Genomic DNA, 22,459 nt, shown 5'->3' with positions numbered 1-22,459 from the left:
GGCACTGCCAACACATTACTGAATCCCATCTGCAAGGACTATTAACAGATTAGTGAAGGGTTGTGTCTGACTGTAGTGCAATGTGCTGTGCTCTGAGCACCTGATGTACTCCCTAGTGATAGGCCACACATGATTTGTGCCATTTGTGATGGTAGTGTCCATCATGTCACTACTACACCAGACCCATTCATTTGACACAGACATCAACACGTCCCCCCCTCCCCCAACAAACTGAGGGTTGTGATGGCCATTATGGACAAACTATTAAAAGCAGGGATCATTCATGTTTCAGCACTTGGGCATCACCTATAAAACTAGATAAAAAAAGATGGCTTATGGCACCTTTGTGGCAACTACCAAGTTCTCAGTCTTGAACTATCATAGACAATTATCCGATTTCCAAGCTACAGAACTTTTCACACATAGTAGCAGGTGCCACAATTTTCAATTTAGTAAACTATAAAAACATGTATTTCCAGATTACCATGGAGAAGAGCACATACCAAAGACAGAAATCATTACACCTTTCAGACTCTTTGAATTTTTGTACATGCCTAGTGGATTAAAAATGCCACACAAACATGGTAATATTTTATTGACAATGCCATGTTCAGTTTACCATTTTGTTATGTCTATTTAGATGATGTCATTATTTTCTCACCTTCAGTAGAAGAGCATGATTCACATCTACAACAAGTTCACAACAGACTAGCTGCCCATGGGGCTGTTATTAATGAAGGCAAATGTTAATTATGACAAACATGATTGACATTCATCACCCACCACATAGATTCTTCAGGCATCTGCCCAACACCTGAAAAGAGTGACCAGATATGATTCTTGCCACCACCCACTAATTATCAAGAATTGCACAGGTCTTTAGGTGTCATTAACCTTTACAGAGGACACATCCCACACACAGCTGAGACCCTCCTTCCCTCATCACAGGTTCTGTGTGGGAAGAATATATCAGGCAAACATCACCTCGATTGGATACAATCCTTGCAAAATGCCTCTGATAAGGCCTAGGACAAATTACTCATGCAAATACACTTGCTCATCCATCTCTCAACATTCACCTTACCATAACATTGGATGCAAGCGACCACACTATCAGCACTGTACTACACAAGAGACAGCTGGCATCCTCAGCCTCTACAGTTTTTCACATATAAAGTCAAACACACAGCATAAATGGTCAACCTGTGGCTGAGAACACCTTGCTGTCTATGAATCTGTGCATTACTTCCAAGGCAGAATAAGTGACAGACCTCTTACAATTTAAACATATGATATGTCTGCTTGTGTCTGTATATGTGTGGATGGATATGTGTGTGTGTGTGAGTGTATACCCGTCCTTTTTTCCCCCTAAGGTAAGTCTTTTCGCTCCCGGGATTGGAATGACTCCTTACCCTCTCCCTTAAAACCCACATCCTTTCATCTTTCCCCTCTTTCCTGATGAGGCAACAGTTTGTTGCGAAAGCTTGAATTTTGTGTGTATGTTTGTGTTCGTTTGTGTGTCTGTCGACCTGCCAGCACTTTCATTTGGTGAGTCACATCATCTTTGTTTTTAGATATGTATACATATTAGCTTATTTTAAATTGGTCTTAACTTGTAAATACTTTGACATGTCCTATATTCCTGTAAAAAGAAATCTACAGATGAATAAAGCTGTTGCTACTACTACTACTACTACTACTACTACTACTACTACTACCACCCTTGAGCATCAATTGTTAGACAGACTTTTAATTGTGATCTCATTAGGCAGTTTGGTAATGAGGACAGTTTGTTATTTCAGAGATTACCTGATGAGTTGAGGTATGAAGTGTCTGTCTAAATTAGTGATAAGAGTGACACTAGATGGTGACCCTTCAGGTATTTTAGCCTAGGACGTAATTGCAAAGTTTCACAATGAAAAGAGGGCGTCTGTGAAGCATTTACAAAACATTTTGTGTATTAAAACAAATAGCTATAACCAAGCAATGATTCACTTATGAAAACATATACCAAGTTGTATTACAATAACTATTAAAAAACTGTTGAATCACATACACAGCAACGTATGTATAGCGATTAATATTCATAATAAAATTTCATTAATACTGATTGCAGTATCATATTTGTCTTAGTTTGTTCATGATATATACACTTATTACTCTTATTCAACTCAATTTGTTTTACATTATTTAAGATGAAAATACTTTTCTTCAAAACCTCACACTGATATTTAATGCTTGACCCTGTTCTTGATGTGTATAACTTGATAGTTAGGTTACTAATTGTCACTATTAATCACACTACGCGAATTCTTTACAGACGAAAGGAAAAACTGGTAGAAGCGGACCTCGGGGAAGATCAGTTTGGATTCCGTAGAAATGTTGGAACACGTGAGGCAATACTAACCTTACGACTTATCTTAGAAGAAAGATTAAGAAAAGGCAAACCTACGTTTCTAGAATTTGTAGACTTAGAGAAAGCTTTTGACAACTTTAACTGGAATACTCTCTTTCAAATTCTGAAGGTGGCAGGGGTAAAATACAGGGAGCGAAAGGCTATTTACAATTTGTACAGAAACCAGATGGCAGTTATAAGAGTCGAGAGGCATGAAAGGGAAGCAGTGGTTGGGAAAGGAGTGAGACAGGGTTGTAGCCTCTCCACGATGTTATTCAATCTGTATACTGAGCAAGCAGTAAAGGAAACAAAAGAAAAATTTGGAGTAGGTATTAAAATTCATGGAGAAGAAGTAAAAACTTTGAGGTTCGCCGATGACATTGTAATTCTGTCAGAGACAGCAAAGGTCTTGGAAGAGCAGTTGAACGGAATGAACAGTGTCTTGAAAGGAGAATATAAGATGAACATCAACAAAAGCAAAACGAGGATAATGGAATGTAATCAAATTAAATCGGGCGATGCTGAGGGGATTAGATTAGGAAATGAGACACTTAAAGTAGTAAAGGAGTTTTGCTATTTAGGGAGCAAAATAACTGATGATGGTCGAAGTAGAGAGGATATAAAATGTAGACTGGCAATGGCAAAGAAATCGTTTCTGAAGAAGAGAAATTTGTTAACATCGAGTATAGATTTAAGTGTCAGGAAGCCGTTTCTGAAAGTATTTGTATGGAGTGTAGCCATGTATGGAAGTGAAACATGGACGATAACCAGTTTGGACAAGAAGAGAATAGAAGCTTTCTAAATGTGGTGCTACAGAAGAATGCTGAAGATGAGGTGGGTAGATCACGTAACTAATGAGGAGGTATTGAATAGGATTGGGGAGAAGAGAAGTTTGTGGCACAACTTGACTAGAAGAAGGGATCGGTTGGTAGGACATGTTCTGAGGCATCAAGGGATCACAAATTTAGCATTGGAGGGCAGTGTGGAGGGTAAAAATCGTAGAGGGAGACCAAGAGATCAATACACTAAGCAGATTCAGAAGGATGTAGGTTGCCGTGGGTACTGGGAGATGAAGAAGCTTGCACAGGATAGAGTAGCATGGAGAGCTGCATCAAACCAGTCTCAGGACTGAAGACCACAACAACAACAATCACACTACCAGAAACACCTGAACTTCAGATTTTTGTAACAAATCTGAGAGTTTTGCTACATGAATGATCGGGCAGAGTCTCGTATGTTAGTTTTGTGTGCAATACTCTGGGGCAGTATGTGGCAGAATTGGAGAAAGTATTTGGAATACATCAATGCCATGTCAATAGTGAATTACATTAGCCACATTGGTCACTGTGTATGTTCATTACAATCAGTTATCTATTTTACATATCAGTTTCTCCATACAAAACAAACACTTTGAAGTTTAGATATGTGATTTACATCCTAATTTCAACACATACTATTTGTTAGAGCTCATCGCCATATTTGGAATACAAACATACACAAACATTTTGACTTTTTGACAAATGTTCCTAGTGAAAGAGACAGGAACTGAAACTGAGAGTAATAAAGCAATAGGTGAAATGCTTAAGTCTGTTTTCAGATGTTGCTTTACAAAGAAAAAACCAGGAGAATTGATCCAGTTTAATCTTTGTACCTCTGAAAAGGTGAATGAAGTAAGTATCAGTTTAGTGGTGTTGAGAAACAGCTGAAATCATTAAAATTGAACAAAGCTCCAGGGCTCAATGGAACCTCTGTCATATTGTATATTGATTTTCTGGCTGAGTTAGCCACTCTTCTGACTATAATCCATTTTAGATCCCTTGAAGAAAAAACAATGCCCTGTTCTTGGAAAAAGGCATAGGGTAATAGAAGTGATCCACAAAACTACCATCCAATATCATTGTTGCAGAATTGCAGAACATATTCTAAGATCAAACATAATGAGATATCTTGAAGAGAAAGCCATCCTCAATCCCAACCAGCATGGATTTCGAAAGCATTGAACGTATGAAATGCAACTTGCACTTTCCTCACATGACATACTGAAATCTTTGGATCAAGGCAATCAGGTAGATGCTGCATTTCTTGACTTCCAAAAACCATTTGACTCAGTACCGCACCTGTACTTATGGTCAAAAGTATGATCATATGTGATATCAAGTGAAATATGTGACTGTATTGAGGACTTTTTGGTAGGGAGGACCAGCATGTTATCATGGATGGAGAGTCATTGTCAGATGTAGAAGTAACTTCGGGTGTGCCCTGGGAAGTGTGTTGGGATCTTTGCTGTTCATGTTTTATATTAATGACCTTCCAAACAACATTAATAGTAAAATCACACTTTTTGTAGATGATGCAGTTATCTATAATGAAGTACTGCATAAATATTCAGTCAAATCTTGATTAGATTTGAAAGTGGTGCAGAGACTGGAAATTTGCTGTAAATGTTCAGAAATGTAAAATAGAGCACTTCACAAAAAAATTAGTATCCTTTGACTATAATATTGATGAGTCACTATTGGAACTGGCCAGCCCATACAAATACCTGTAGGTATTTGTAGGAAAATAAAATGGCGTGATGACATAAGTTCAGTCATGGGTAAAGCAGGTGGTAATCTTTGATTTATAGGTAGAATACTGGGAAAGGCAATCAATCTGCAAAGGAGATTCCTTACAAACCATCATGCAGCTTGCTCAAGTGTGTTGCACCCATACCAGATAGGATTAACAGAGGATATTGAATGTATACAGAGAATGGCACCACAAATGGTCAAAGGTTTCTTTGGTACATGGGAGAGTGTCACAGAAATAGTGAAGAAACTGAACTGGAATACTCTTGTAGATAGACATAAACTATCCCGATAAAGTCTATTAATGAAGCTTCAAGAACCAGCTTTAAATGATTACTGTAGGAATATAGTGCAACTCCCTATATGTTGCTCACATAGTGATTGTGGGGATAAGATTAGAATAATTACTGCATGCACAGAGGCATTCAAGCAATCATTCTTCTCATGCTCCATACATTAATGGAACAAAAAGAAACCCTAATAACTGGCCCAATGTAATGTACCCTCTACTATGCTCCTCATGGTGGTTTACAGAGTATAGATGAAGATGTATATGTAGAATATTGTCAAAAATATGTCAGTAACTCCTCAATCTGCTTAATTTAAAACTAGTTAACACTTTTATGTAGTACATTGTTTGCTCAATTGGAATTTTACATTCGCAGGAGTTAATCTTTGTAAATTGGTAAAACTATGAATTTGTGTGGAAATTTGAATCAGAAGCAAACTTAATTCCTCACTAAACTGCCAGATATGTGAAACATTAATTGTAATCGATAAGATTTAGATAATCAACAATGCATGTCTTGAACTTCCTGTCTTAGAAGCTTGTGGCAACTCTCCAACAACAAAGAACATTGCTGGTGGTTGACTGAGACAACGTGCATGATCTTTGACTGGCAGTTCACTTAAGGGTTTCAGACCACAGCTCTAGTGAAAATGAATAGTGTGCTACATCAGACTCAGGTCATATTACTATACATCCCACATATTGTCCACACAGTGTAGGATTATACTGGTGACTATAACAACTGTGTTTCCTCTGAATTTGCACATTTACACTCATTGCACAACTACAAAGGTGTGGTTGTACCCCATGGTGCTGTGAAAGTCATGCATTCAGACAACAGTTCTGGGAGCACAGTATGAGGTCCTGTGGACGACACCCACTATGCATCTCAAAATGGTTCAAATAGCTCAAAGCACTATGGGACTTAACATCTGAGGTCATCAGTCCCCTAGACTTAGAACTACTTAAACCTGACTAACCTAAGGACATCACACACATCCATGTCCAAGGCAGGATTCGAACCCGCGACCGTAGCAGCAGCGCGGTTCCGGACTGAAGCACCTAGAACCGCTCAGCCACAGCGGCCAGCTATGCATTTCAAGTTATGAAAATTGATGACACTCTTCATGAAAGTACTGTGATTGTGAAAAATGGTGCTGAATAATGGCGAGGATTACACATTCTACTCTGTGATTTTTTGCAATGAACTCTGCTATGCTTACAAACTTGCTATTTCCAAGCCACATCGGTCCAGTCAGTCGAATTTGCTTTTGTTTGCTTTTGATTGGGCACCCTCCACACTGCACATGAAATCATTACTCCAGGCCTCATACAACTGGCTACATTGTCTTCTATCCCACCCACTGTGTGTCAGGTCATGCCTTATGGAGATTCTAATTGCACTGCTGTTCTTGCTGTATGAATGTCACCCTAGCAACCAACTGGACAGAGAACATAAGCTACCACCACCCACAATGTCAACCCTTACCTGCATTGCTCTCTTGTCAAGCCACACCAGCAGCCAACACTACTTGGTCAACTCAGCCTCCACAGCCACTACTTTGCCACCATTACCATCATCCCCCCTGCCAGGCTGCTCAGTCATGCAGATTTGTGTAACTGACAACTCAATAATTAGAGTCTACAGATCTCAGACCAGAATGCTGGACCTGGGTTTTCACAATGTTTTCACATGGACATTTATAATCAAGGAAGTGTGAGAACCAATACTATATTTCCTCGACCACTTCTGTTCAGTTCTTGAACTGTATGGTGGCATGTTGACCCACATGGCTAGTGGCCACTTTACAACTGGACTCAGTGGCTATAGTTATGGTGCTCCAGCACAAGTGCATGGCCCACTTTATGCAGCAACTCCTGCCACTCATGGAAATTCCTGACACCCTTCAGTTCCTTTTGGACTGCCTCCACACCAAAGATTGTATTTAGCAAGTGCTACAGTTCTACTTTGACACAGGTGTGATGAACCACCATCTGCAACATGACAATGATGTTATCCAACACAGAATTCATGACATCAATAAGGAACTCCATGCAGCACCATGGCACCTTGACCAGATATGAAGATCATCGAATTCTGCTATCCCATCAGTCTCTCCACACCAAGTCAACCTTGCAGCCTCTTCGTCATCTATAGATACACCCATGGCACCATTTCCAACAATATTGTGCCTTTCCCCACTCACCACATACTGTGTCTATAGGCCCTTCTCCACAAGACTGGTTTGTGTAGTGCACCATTAAAAATGGAACAATTCATAAGATTATCGCTATACTCAGTCTCAGGTGCATACAGACCATGTAGTCTACCAACAGATTTACTGTATAGTGTCACTGACTGCAAGATAGCATACCTGCAAATCCCTGCTTGCCCAGATGTTATTCACAAAATGGTGATCATCTCACCTTTCAGCTTGTTTGAATTTATGTTTCTGCCATACTGACTTAAGAATGCTGCTAAAACATGGCAGCACTTTATTGATGGTCTGTCGAGTCCTCTGTGATGTTTCACAAAAACCATGATGCCCTCTTGTTCCCTGTCCATTCTGCTCTGTCTTCTCTGACCAGTTACGTGAATTGCCACATCCTGCCATACGTTCAACTACATGCCTAGTGATGAACTGAGTCATATGGTCCAATGTGAAGAGAATTGTATACTACGGACTCATAAGTACATCCCATGCCTAAAGAGCAAAGTTTCACTCTATGCTCAGCCACCCATGGGTCTCTTTGAAATTGTAAAAAGATGCATTCAGCATGTACATGTTGACCTCATGGGACAACTACCCAACTCTGATGGCTATTGGTACATGCTTTTGGTAATCAACTGCATCATTTGATGGGTAGAAGCTGTACAGCATAAGGATGTAATGACTGAGTCTACTGCCAAAGCCTTTACTGACATCTGGTTTTCACACTTCTGTTATTTCATATTGTGCAGGGTTGGCAGTCCAGATGCACTGTCTTATTCGATCTGTGCCATATGGTTGGACCCAGTGATTCATAATGACAGTACATCACTGAGCAATGGTACTGCACCTCTCATGTGCCATGCCAGACTCTGGATAGGGACATTACTGTGGGTACTTCTGGGAGGCCATACACCCCATAAACATGATCTTGGAGTCTTATTCTCTAAAATTCTGTATGGTAAAGTGCTATCCTAGATGGCAAACTTTGTGCTCCAAGAACCTTCAGTTACACTTCCACACTTGCTTGATCTGGTCTTATAAGTTAACTGACACATTGCTCACCTCAAGCCCTCACTGACAAGAACACAACCAGAAAATGCAAACTCACATGGATATCAGAGGTGCAATTTGCTTTTGAATGCATTAAGCATCCAAGCCACTACTTTGACACCTCGATGTACTTCAACCTCCTCAGAGCTTGTCATCTGAAGTTTCCCTCCACAAGTCACTAAGAGCTTGTGAATTCATGATGTTACATTATGTCACAGTACAACCAGCTTTACAGCCCCCATTCTTGGCTCCCCACAACGTACTTAGAAGGGAGGGCTGTACCTTTGATATATTGTTAAACGGGAAACCTACAACAGTGTCTTTTGACTGTCTGAAGCCAGCATGTACTCTGCAAGAAGGTTTGTTGGACAATAATTCCTGCCAAGCTCTTCCATCTTCTTCTTCCAATGACACTCTCATGGCTGGTGACTTACCTCCAGTTCTTGGGATGCAAACTGATGTCCATGACTTCTTCCCTGAAAACCTCAACATGAAGTTTATTGACAACAACCTCTTTGTCAAGGCACAGCACTCAGATCATCAGATTGCAGACAGCTCCATTCCCTATCACTTATGCAAAACAGCTAAGTTACCACACAGCATTTATAGCACCTTTCTTACCTCCCACTTTCCACTGACAGTATCCTCACCATTGTAGCCTCACACCTGCTCCCTCTGGTTGACGCATCGTCACAGGCACCAACTGGCTCTGGCAATGGTCCCAACTTCCCTCTCTGATCCCACCGTGCACTCATGCTTTGGCCGCTCCCACCATGTGCTGGCCTGCCTCCATGATTATCAGCTGTATGCCTTGTGGCACACATCATCTCCCTGTGTCGACTGTGCAGCTGATGACAAGACACCTGCTGCATCCACATGGCAGCTGGATGACCACTCCATCTCCACATTGCCTCAAGGCCCCACACTCCATGCACTCCTCACATTACTCCATACTATGGGTGGGCATTTCTGTGGGAATGCTATGACAATAAAGAACACTGCTGGTGATCAGCCCAGATCATGTGCACTATCTTTGAATGGCAGTTCGCTTAATGGCTTCAGAGTGTGCAGTTGTATCTCACTTGTACAGCTGTAGTGAAAATAAAGAGTATGGTATATTGAACTCTGGTCACATCTTTGTACATTCCACATACTGTAGCACTACAAGTTTCTATAAGGCATGTGCTTAAAGCCATAGCAGAGTTAGCTCAGTCCTGGTTCAATTTTAGTCATATCAACTCTCTGTATGTTGTTTTCAGAATCTTGATGCTGTAATAAATTGTTAAGATCTATCTACAGTGTATTGTCTATGTTTATTTGTTGTTAATGTGCTGAACAGATATACTAATAATGCAAATTGAGTAACAGGTATGATTTACAGTAGAAATTATTGTATATCACCCTGAGTCACACCAATGAACATTTGTGTGGCAAATCATCAGCTAAATACTGAAATGCCTGGTCCATTTCAGTGACAGCTGGACAGAATGACATCAAATTACACTTGGAGCTAATATTGGTTTGTTATCACTGACTGGTCTGTAGACATTGTATGATGAATCAACAAGGAATTTGTTGCTTCCAGAAACAGGTAGAGTCATTGTTCCTGCCATAAAATCATAGAAACAATTCCACTGCATCTCATGTGTGTTCCACTTTCATGACAAGTCTAAGGAAAGAGCACAAATAATAAATAACATGTCAGCACCCACAGGCATTCTGCGGGCAAAATGAGGGGAAACGTTTCAAAATTATAAAACCCTGGCACAAATGTTACTGTATAGGGACAAATATAACCTAAATTTAAAATTATAATAACTTTCAATAATTTTTTAGTATTATGCCCCTAAATACCAGCCAGGTCGTCATGACCATAAGGGCATATATGTATGTTGCCTTTCCAAGGAGAGGAATAGAACTGAAATTATGTGATTCATGCAGTCAAATGCCTCTGATAGATCACATGATGTATTCATACTATAGCCTATATTTTATTGTCAGATGAAGTAAACACATAGTCAATATATGTGTAAATTTCCTTTTATATCAGAAAATACTGGAAAAAAGTGATAATGGTCAGGAGTTTTATGATATTTTTTTGTCTCCTTTCTTACACAATAACTTTTACTCAAGTATATCTCAGCCAATCAGGAGAAACTCCACTGATAAATGGTTGGTTACATGAATAACTTAAGATGTCACTAAAGTCATAAGAGCCCTGTCAGTTAACTTCGTTGTTCACCAACACTACATTTTTTGGTTTTAAAGGTTTGTGCTAGTGATTACTTCTTCTGGTTTAGTGTCATAATAATGTTCTGAAGTTTATTTGTAAAGGTTGGTCTCAGGTATTCAGAGGTAGAATTTACATACAATGACAAACCCACTTTACAGATATTATTATAGTGTCCTCCTTAAAGAGCTTGGCAACACTTCATACCTATCATACCTATTATTGTTCCAAAATAAAGCTATAATGCTATAGGCTCCTTTTCATCTCCATCTCATCCAGTTCCTTCCTTCATCGTATTTTGTATTGGCTTTATTTTGTTGCCTCTTTTTTTATAGTGCATTTACTTTGATATATGGATTACTTCCTTTGACAGTCTTCAGTAGTTCTTGTTATGAGGTCAGTATGAACACCAGAGCTGTTCCGGACCTACAGAACAGTTGCATTATTGTTGTAGAACATATCTTTATTTCTCAGATACCTTTGTCCATTTTTTGTAAACTTTGATCTGACCTGAATTACCTTTGGGGAAAACTGGTTTTCAAATAAGAGGAAAACATAGACAATAAATGGGAAGTAGTGCACATTCATATCATAAGCACTACAAACTTCTTTTCATTTTATTTCATTGAGTAGTTTCCTAAAATATTCAACTTTTGACCCATTCCTCCCTTCTGATCCCAGATTTAGTAGATTTTTTATCCTGTTCAGTATTGAAAACTAAACTTTATGTAATAATTTGAGAGGCTATTGACTACTGGTTTTATGACATGGTTATGTGCATTAAATTTGTTTGGAATGATAACATCAATAGCTATTTTGACACATGTAGCTGCACTAGTTGGTAAATTTACCACATGAATTAAATTGAATGATGATATTAAAGACTGTAAAAAATGCTTGCTGAAAGAACTTCTAAAATCTACACTACTGGCATTTAAAGGTGTAATATCAGGAAAGATAAAAAATAATAAAATTTTACTTACTGTGCATATACAGCATAGTATACATCATTAGATTTGAATGTGGTTTGGGGCATGCCTGATGTTAAATTCAGTACATAGAACTGCCACCTCTGGCAGGAACAATGGCTCTAATGCAGTTGGATGAATCAAACTGAGTTTGGATGACAGATGTAGGTGTATCATTCCGTGCTGCTTCAGCTCTGTGCAAGGACTGTTCAGTCGTAGTGGCCATTGGATGGTGGCATGCTAATCTCTTGGTAAAACATGCCTGGATGTTTTTACTGGGCAAGAGGTCTGGAGAAAATGCTGGCCAGGTCATCAGTTGAGCACCATCTGTATCAAGGTAGACGAGGACAGCATGGAAATATGTGGTATTGGGTTATCTTGTTGAAAAATGTCATGAAGACCTCACATGTAAGGCACAACCATTGGCCTTGACAGGTGAGATGCATAATACTGCAGTCCAGATTACTGGCTGTGCGAACTAGTGGTGATCATGTAGCTACTCAGTGGCACCCCATACATTATACCAGATGCTGGGCCTGTCTGACTAAGGTGAACGCAGTCTGACAATTTTTGTTCTCCTTGTAGCTTCCATATGCAGATATGTCTGTTATGATGCTGTATACAGAACCAACTCTCATCTGACATGCTGCCAATACTGTATCCATTGTTATGACTGGTGGACCACTGTGTGTAATCCTGCCTCTTCTGCTGTGTCAAGAGAAGCCACCACATTGGTGGCAGCACTGACAGTCCATGTGCTTCAGAAGTTATTGCATTGCCCTCACTGATATTTGCCTTGCTGCAAATAAGCCCATTACATGACTCAAGGTATGTGATATGGCTGCATGATCCTGCATGGTCTAGCAAACAACACTCTTAGAAAACTTAAGTTCTATGGAACTGATGGATTTACACACAACTTAACAAACATAATGCAGAAAGCTGTGGTGAATAATTCAAATAATGTTGGAAAGATAAAAAGAAATTACAGGGTTGAGTTATGGTTCCACTCCTATTCCTTATGTGAGGTGAATCAACTAAAACTTGCAACACAGAAATAATGGAAATGGAAAGTGCTATAAATGTACTGCTTCCACAGAATGATTGGTTGTCAGGGGCTTGTACCGTTAGACATAAACAGATTGTAATAATGCTTAAGAAGTGTACTTTTTTTTTCAAACATAAACTTTTCTAATGGAACATTGATGTTGATACTGTTGTTGTTGTTGTGGTTTTCAGTCCTGAGACTGGTTTGATGCAGCTCTCCATGCTACTCTATCCTGTGCAAGCTTCTTCATCTCCCATTACCTACTGCAACTTTCATCGTCCTGAATCTGCTTAGTATATTCATCTCTTGGTCTCCCTCTACGATTTTTACCTCCACACTGCCCTCCAACACTAAATTGGTGATCCCTTGATGCCTCAGAGCATTTCCTACCAACTGATCCCTTCTAGTCAAGTTGTACCACAAACTCCTCTTCTCCCCAATTCTATTCAACACCTCATTAGTTATGTGATCTACCCATCCAATCTTCGACATTCTTCTGCAGCTCCACATTTCAAAACCTTCTATTCTCTTCTTGTCCAAACTATTTATCGTCCATGTTTCACTTCCATACGTGGCTACACTCCATACAAATACTTTCAGAAATGACTTCCTGACACTTAAATCTATGCTCGATGTTAACAAATTTCTCTTCTTGAGAAACTCTTTCCTTGTGATTGCAGTCTACATTTTATATCCTCTCTACTTCGACCATCCTCAGTTATTTTGCTCCCCAACTAGCAAACCTCCTTCACTACTTTAAGTGTCTCATTTCCTAATCTAATTCCTTCAGCATCATCTGACTTAATTCGACTACATTCCATTATCATCATTTTGCTTTTGTTGATGTTCATCTTATATCCTCCTTTCAAGACACTGTCCATTCCGTTCAACTGCTCTTCCTAGTCCTTTGCTGTCTCTGACAGAATTATAATGTCATCGGGGAATCTCAAAGTTTTTATTTCTCCTCCATGGATTTTAATACCTACTCCAAATTTTTCTTTTGTTTCCTTTACTGCTTGCTCAGTATACAGATCGAATAACATTGGGGAGAGGCTACAACCTTGTCTAACTCCTTTCCCAACCACTGCTTCCCTTTCATGTTCCTCGACTCTTATAACTGCCACCTGGTTTCTGTACAAATTATAAATAGCCTTTCGCTCCCTGTATTTTACCCCTGCCATCTTCAGAATTTGAAAGAGAGTATTCCAGTCAACATTGTCAAAAGCTTTCTCTACGTCTACAAATGCTATAAACGTAGGTTTGCCTTTTCTTAATCTGTTTTCTAAGATAAGTCGTAGGGTCAGTATTGCCTCACATGTTCCAACGTTTCTATGGAATCCAAACTGATCTTCCCCAAGGTTGGCTTCTACCAGTTTCCCATTCACGTTAGTATTTTGCAGCCATGACTTATTAAACTGATAGTTCAGTAATTTTCACACCTGTCAACACCTGCTTTATTTGGGATTGGAATTATTATATTCTTCTTGAAGTCTGATGTTATTTCGCCTGTCTCATACATCTTGCTTACCAGATGGTAGAGTTTTGTCAGGACTGGCTCTCCCAAGGCCATCAGTAGTTCTAAAGGAATGTTGTCCACTCTCGGGGCCTTGTTTTGACTTAAGTCTTTCAGTGCTCTGTCAAACTCTTCACGAAGTATCATATCTCCCATTTCATCTTCATCTACATCCTCTCCCATTTCCATAATATTGTCCTCAAGTACACCGCCCTTCTATAGACTCTCTATATACTCCTTCCACCTTTTTGCTTTCCCTTCTTTGCTTAGAACAGGGTTTTCATCTGAGCTCTTGATATTCATACTAAGAAATTAAAAGTATGATAAATTAGAATGTCAGTGATGTTTGTTACATGACTCTAGCATGAGTCAGTTATGATATATCGTATTTTGAAACATTCCCACACTGACACTTGTTTGTGCAACTCAACCTGCATAGTTCTTAGGTATGATCTTTTTTGTTTGCTTACAGTGTGTGTGTGTGTGTGTGTGTGTGTGTGTGTGTGTGTGTGTGTGTGTGTTCCCTGAGTGCATAGCGACTTGCTAGTCAGTTAGTTTGTGACAGTCTAAGCAGTAGGTCATGAGTGGACAATGAGATTTACCAATGCAGTAAAAGTAGACATAGTGTATGGAGAGAGTATCGGAAGAATGTAGTTCACTCTTGTACAGTGTATGCAGTGACATATCCCAATAGACATCAACCACCTCACAGTTTTTTTATCATTTTCTTCAACCAGTTACATGAAAATGGTACTGTAACACCCTGACAACGTAACAGAACGAAACAAGTGGCAGAGGGGTAGATTAACATTCATGCTGCTGGTGCAGTTGATCGATACATTAACTCCTGTGCAATTGCACAGTGGCATGAGTCAGGAAAGTGTCTTAAGCATTCTCCATCAAAATAGGTTCTAATGCACAAGTATCGCAGCCTATTAGCAGACCATCTTCCATGGATTTGATTTGATTTGATTTATTATTGGTCCTGTAGATCATACAATTTGTACAGCAAAGCACATCATGATATAGGACAAGTCAATTTGAAAAATTGTGGTAAGATGGTATATGACGAGAGATGACAGTAATATCTACAAGTGAATATACAGCTTATTACAAGTAATTAAAATATTGTGGTACATAGTTCACATAGCAGAATACATATATGAGATACAGACAGATCTCTCCATTGGCAAAAGATTCTGGAATAGTCCCCCATTTGGATCTCCGGGAAGGGACTGCCAAGGGGGAGGTTACCATCAGAAAAAGATTGAATAATCAATGAAAGGATAACGTTCTACGAGTCGGGGTGTGGAATGTCAGAAGCTTGAATGTGGTAGGGAAACTAGAAAATCTGAAAAGGGAAATGCAAAGGCTCAATCTAGATATAGTAGGGGTCAGTGAAGTGAAGTGGAAGGAAGACAAGGATTTCTGGTCAGATGAGTATCGGGTAATATCAACAGCAGCAGAAAATGGTATAACAGGTGTAGGATTCGTTATGAATTGGAAGGTAGGGCAGAGGGTGTGTTACTGTGAACAGTTCAGTGACCGGGTTGTTCTAATCAGAATCGACAGCAGACCAACACCGACAACAATAGTTCAGGTATACATGCCGACGTCGCAAGCTGAAGATGAACAGATAGAGAAAGTGTATGAGGATATTGAAAGGGTAATGCAGTATGTAAAGGGGCCGAAAATCTAATAGTTATGGGCGACTGGAATGCAGTTGTAGGGGAAGGAGTAGAAGAAAAGGTTACAGGAGAATATGGGCTTGGGACAAGGAATGAAAGAGGAGAAAGACTAATTGAGTTCTGTAACAAGTTTCAGCTAGTAATAGCGAATACCCTGTTCAAGAATCACAAGAGGAGGAGGTATACTTGGAAAAGGCCGCGAGATACGGGAAGATTTCAATTAAATTACATCATGGTCAGACAGAGATTCCGAAATCAGATACTGGATTGTAAGACGTACCCAAGAGCAGATATAGACTCAGATCACAATATAGTAGTGATGAAGAGTAGGCTGAAATTCAAGACATTAGTCAGGAAGAATCAATACGCAAAGAAGTGGGATACGGAAGTACTAAGGAACAACAAGATACGTTTGAAGTTCTCTAACGCTATAGATACTGCAATAAGGAATAGTGCAGTAGGCAGTACAGTTGAAGAGGAATGGACGTCTCTAAAAAGGGCCATCACAGAAGTTGGGAAGGAAAATATAGGTACAAAGAAGGTACTGCCAAGAAACCATGGGTAACAGAAGAAATACTTCAGTTGATTGATGAAAGGAGAAAGTACAAATATGTTCCAGGAAAATCAGGAATACAGAAATCCAAGTTGCTGAGGAATGAAATAAATAGGAAGTGCAGGGAAGCTAAGACGAAATGGCTGCAGGAAAAATGTGAAGACATCGAAAAAGATATGATTGTTGGAAGGACAGACTCAGCATACAGGAAAGTCAAAACAACCTTTGGTGACATTAAAAGCAACAGTGGTAACATTAAGAGTGCAACGGGAAGTCCACTGTTAAATGCAGAGGAGAGAGCAGATAGGTGGAAAGAATCAGAAAGAATACATTGAAAGCCTCTGTGAGGGTGAAGAGGAGTCGATTTAGAAGAGATAGGGGATCCAGTATTAGAATCGGAATTTAAAAGAGCTTTGGAGGACTTGCGGTCAAATAAAGCAGAAGGGATAGATAACTTTCCATCAGAATTTCTAAAATCATTGGGGGAAGTGGCAACAAAATGACTATTCATGTTGGTGTGTAGAATATATGAGTCTGGTGACATACCATCTGACTTTCGGAAAAGCATCATCCACACAATTCCGAAGACTGCAAGAGCTGACAAGTGCGAGAATTATCGCACAATCAGCTTAACAGCTCATGCATTGAAGCTGCTTACAAGAATGATATACAGAAGAATGGAACAGAAAATTGAGAATGCGCTAGGTGACGATCAGTTTGGCTTTAGGAAAAGTAAAGTGACGAGAGGCAATTCTGATGTTACGACTAGTAATGGAAGCAAGGCTAAAGAAAAATCAAGACACTTTCATAGGATTTGTCGACCTGGAAAAAACGTTCGACAATATAAAATGGTGCAAGCTGTTCGAGATTCTGAAAAAAGTAGGGGTAAGCTATAGGGAGAGACGGGTCATATACAACATGTACAACAACCAAGAGGGAATAATAAGAGTATACGATCAAGAACGAAGTGCTCGTATTAAGAAGGGTGTAAGACAAGGCTGTAGCCTTTCACCCCTACTCTTCAACCTGTACATCGAGGAAGCAATGATGGAAATAAAAGAAAGGTTCAGGAGTGGAATTAAAATACAAGGTGAAAGCATATCAATGATACGATTCGTTGATGACATTGCTATCCTGAGTGAAAGTGAAGAAGAATTAAATGATCTGCTGAACGGAATGAACAGTCTAATGAGTACACAGTATGGTTTGAGAGTAAATCGGAGAAAGACGAAGGTAATGACAAGTAGTAGAAATGAGAACAGTGAGAAACTTAACATCAGGATTGATGGTCACGAAGTCAATGAAGTTAAGGAATTCTGCTACCTAGGCAGTAAAATAACCAATGACGGATGGAGCAGCAAGGAGGACATCAAAAGCAGACTCGCTATGGCAAAAAAGGAAATTTCTGGCCAAGAGAAGTCTACTAATATCAAATACCGGCCTTAATTTGAGGAAGAAATTCCTGAGGATGTATGTCTGGAGTACAGCATTGTATGGTAGTAAAACATGGACTGTGGGAAAACTGGAACAGAAGAGAATCGAAGCATTTGAGATGTGGTGCTATAGACGAATGTTGAAAATTAGGTGGACTGATAAGGTAAGGAATGAGGAGGTTCTACGCAGAATCGGAGAGGAAAGGAATATGTGGAAAACACTGATAAGGAGAAGGGAGAGGATGATAGGACATCTGCTAAGACATGAGGGAATGACTTCCATGGTACTAGAGGGAGCTGTAGAGGGCAAAAACTGTAGAGGAAGACAGAGATTGGAACACGTCAAGCAAATAATTGAGGACGTAGGTTGCAAGTGCTACTCTGAGATGAACAAACCAGTCAGTAGACTGAGGACTTAAAAAAAAAACTAAGTAGAAACATCTACAAATACACAGCTTATTGCAAGTATTTAAAATTTTGTTTCAAGAAATTCATGTACGGAATAGAAACATTGATTTAGTAGCAATTCCTTTAATTTAATTCTCATTATTTTTGGGTTTTTGCTTGTTTTTATGTCTGTTGGGAGGTGGTTGTATATTTTAATGCCCATACATTTAATCCCATTCACATATAATTTTGTGTTGTGGGCTATAATTTGTAACTGTGTTTTGTTTCTGGTGTCATGTGTGTGGCGGTCTGCATTTCTATCGAGGGCGTCCAAGTGGTGTACTGTAAAACAAGCTAGTTCTAATATATAGAGGCATGGCAGTGGCAGGATTTTTTGTTGCTGAAATAGTGGTTTACAGTGTTCAGTTCTTTTTTTACATTTCATTATTCTTACTACTTGTTTTTGTAACTTGAAAATTGTGAGAGAATCAGAGCTCTTTCCCCAGAAGATTAGGCTATAGTTCAAGACAGACTCAAACAGGGAATGGTACACCAGCTTCAAGGTATCTACACTGGCTGTGTCTTTTAATGATCACAATAGATAGCAGGTTTCACTAAGCTTTTGTGACAATGCCTCAATATATGGTTTCCAATTTAGTGTGTTGCTGATGGTAAATCCAACACATTTGGTGTCCTGCCTGTTCGTAATGTCATCTTTGCTGATAACTATAACTGCATTGAAGGGGGTTAGATTTTGTCTAGTATGGAAGTTCATACTTACAGTTTATTGAGTATTTATGAGTAGTCTATCTGCTTCAAACTATAATTGTAAATGACAAGTAGTTTCATTAACTGCATCTTGCAATGTGTCACCTCTACTGGTTATCAAGGTATTTGTGTCGTCCGCATACAGAAAGGAGCTGGCATTTGGTATGTGTTCTGGGAGATCATTTATGAACAATATGAAAAGAACTGGGCCAAGGACAGATCCCTGAGGGACGCCATTTGTTGTATGTAGTATATGTGACCTGCAGTGCCTGAATGTCTCCGATTTTCTTATTTCTACATATTGCTTTCTTTGACTAAGGTGGCTATGGAACCAATTGTGGGCTACACCTCTAAACTCATACTTACGGAGTTTCATAAGCAGCAGCTTGTGGCCGACCATGTCAAAGCCCTTGGACTGATCAAGAAATATACCCACAGCAGGTTGTTTATGGTCAACGAAACTTGAGCACTTTTCTAGAAATGCATACAGAGCATGTATAGTGGACCTATTTTTCCTAAATCTGTATCGGGAAGATGTGATTATGTTGTTAGAATTTAAACGTGTTTCTAATCTATTTAACATACAGTATTCAAATATTTTTGAGAAGGCAGATAATATAGCAATTGGCCTATAGTTTGTCTTGTCTGTTTTCTCTCCCTTCTTGTAGAGAGGTATAATTTTAGGAAGTTTTAGTTGGTTTGGAAATGTTCCCTCTAGAAATGAGGTATTTATGATATTTGACAGGGGTCCACTGATGTAATTTGAACACTTATGAAGTAAGAAGCAGGGTATCAGATCATACCCTGCAGAATAAATCTTTTTGACTCTTTTTTTAATAATATCTTCAATTTCATACGGTGTTGTAGGAGTTCAGAGGAGTATTATTTTTGAGACAAGAGTGTGCAGTGTTTGAAGAGTTAGTCAGGATATTTGTGGGAGGAGAGTGAACAGTATTCGAAGAGTTGGTTAGGAGATTTGTGTAAATTTCTGAAAAATATCTGTTGAATTTATTGACGGTTTTATGTGCATTTTCAGTCTTTTGTCCTTCTATATTTAGTGTGATTTTATCCTCTATCCTTAACTTTCTACCAGTCCGTTCATTTACTATACCCCAGATGGTCTTACATTTTTGGAAGAGCACCTAATTGTTTTATCATTATGAGCTTTTTTAGCCCATTTGATAACTCTCCTGTATGTGTTTTTGTAATTTTTATAGTATACCTTGAACTCTTTGGATTTGCCACTGCCCTGTTTGCTAAGTCTGTGGTGGAAGACGTTCCTCTCCAGACTAGGAGGAACCTATAGTACCAACATGATGGCTGTATAGCACATAGTACATGAGGTACTACAGCATGCCTTCACGAATTGTTTCCATATCATTGGATTTGATGCAGGGGGGCGGGACCTTCATTGGTTCGTTTCCTGGATTTGACGCCTGTAAACTTTTTCTTTGGTGAAAGCTGAGAGACGCCGTCTACAAGGACATAAGAACTACACCCAATTATACCCAACGATGTGTTACTGGACCCTGCTCAGACATATTCGCTGAAATACCAGCACATGTGCAGTAGTCGTTGCATAGCAGACTGGAAGCTTGTATTGCTGCTACCGGTGGTCATTTTGAACTCAATCTGTGATGGTCAGCTATCCCACTACTGGTCAGCATCAACATAACTAACGTATGAAATTGGTTGTTATTTAGTGTATGCTACAAGAGGGACTGTACAAGTGTCAGTGTGGAAACTTTTCAAAATATGATATCTCATAAAAGAATTGCACTATAATCCTGCAATAAAGACCACTGACATTCTAATTTGCCCTACTTTTGATCTGTTAATGTCAATAGGCATTGTTCCATTTAAAAGCATAAAAAATACACTTTATAAGTATTATTACAATTTGTTGATTGGCTAACAATATGACCCCTGACTACCAATCTATTCTTGAAAACCGGACTTCAATAGTACTTTCCATTTCCGGTAATATTTATGGCGCAAGTTTTAGGTAATCCACCGTGTATATGTGAATGACCTTGCTCTTAACATTCAACAAGCATAATAGGTACTTTTTGCGGACGATACTAGTGTTACAGTGGATCCCATTAGAGAGAAATCTACATAAGAGATTGGTTCTCTGAAAATGGAATCTTCATTAATTTTTGGAAAACATGCTATTTTCAGTTCTGTGCAACAGAGTCATATCAGTGACTGATACGGCGCATGAATAGGAGTCCCTAAATAGTGTGGAGCTCTCCATATTTTTGGGTTTCATATTGACGAAAGGCTGAACTAGAAGAAGCATATAACTAAGATACCCAGACAATTAAGTTCAGGCACTTTTGCTCTTCATGTAACTGCTAATTTTCCAAACAAACGAATTGAGCTTCTGACATATTTTGCGTATTTCCATTGAATAATGACTTACGCAATCATTTTCAGGTGTAACTCATCACTAAGTACTGATTACACAAAAGCGAGCAGTAAGAATAATATTGTATGTGGTGTTCACCTGTGGCCGCCATTTGGGTATCTCTTCCAGGAGTTTGGCATTTTAACTGCATCGTCAATGAAATTCGTCATAAATAACACTTCACAATTTAAGAAGAATAGCTACGTCCACATGTACAACACTAGAGGAAAAAATTACCTTATCATCCGTTATTAAAGCAGTAAGTGGTTCAAAAAAGGAGTTCTGTACGCAGAAACAAAAATTTTTGATGATTTGCCCATAAAGTGTCTGACAGGTAGAAAATCAAGTTTTAAATCTAACCAAAAATATTTTCTCCCGGCAACTTTTTGTATTCCATCGACGAATTTGTGTTTAAAAACTGTAAGCCTAAAACATTATTTTTTGTTGTAGTTGCACGGGTAGGTCTAAAAAATAATGCGTGCATTAATGTTAACACCAGAAATGTACACTGATCATCCAGAACATTATAACCAACGACCCACCATTGACATAAAGCAATCCTGGCGAAAGCAAAGTCACCTGGCGAGGAATGACTGTCAGGCACACACACAGTGCATATGGTATCAGCGAGTGTGCTCTCCGTGTGTAGAATGGGAAAGGCGCGCGATCTATCTGAGTTTGATTGAGGGCAGACTGTAATGGCCCGAGTATTTTGACAACTGCACGACTCGTCGGGTGTTCGAGGAATGCCGTAGTGAGTGTCTTCAACGTGTGGCGAAAGCAAGGTGAAACTACGTCCAGACGCCGTGGGCTTGGGCGACCACCCCTCATTACAGACGTCGGACTTGTAGGCTGAGAAGGCTGGTAAAACAGGACAGGCAGCGAACTGTGGAGGAACTAACATCAGACTTTAATGCTGGGCAGATTACAAGTGTGTCTGAACACCT

Source organism: Schistocerca piceifrons, chromosome 8 (genome assembly GCF_021461385.2).
Source record: "Schistocerca piceifrons isolate TAMUIC-IGC-003096 chromosome 8, iqSchPice1.1, whole genome shotgun sequence".
Taxonomy (NCBI): Eukaryota; Metazoa; Arthropoda; class Insecta; order Orthoptera; family Acrididae; genus Schistocerca; species Schistocerca piceifrons.
The sequence above is the reverse complement of the archived record's forward strand: the minus strand, read 5'-3'. Positions refer to the sequence as shown.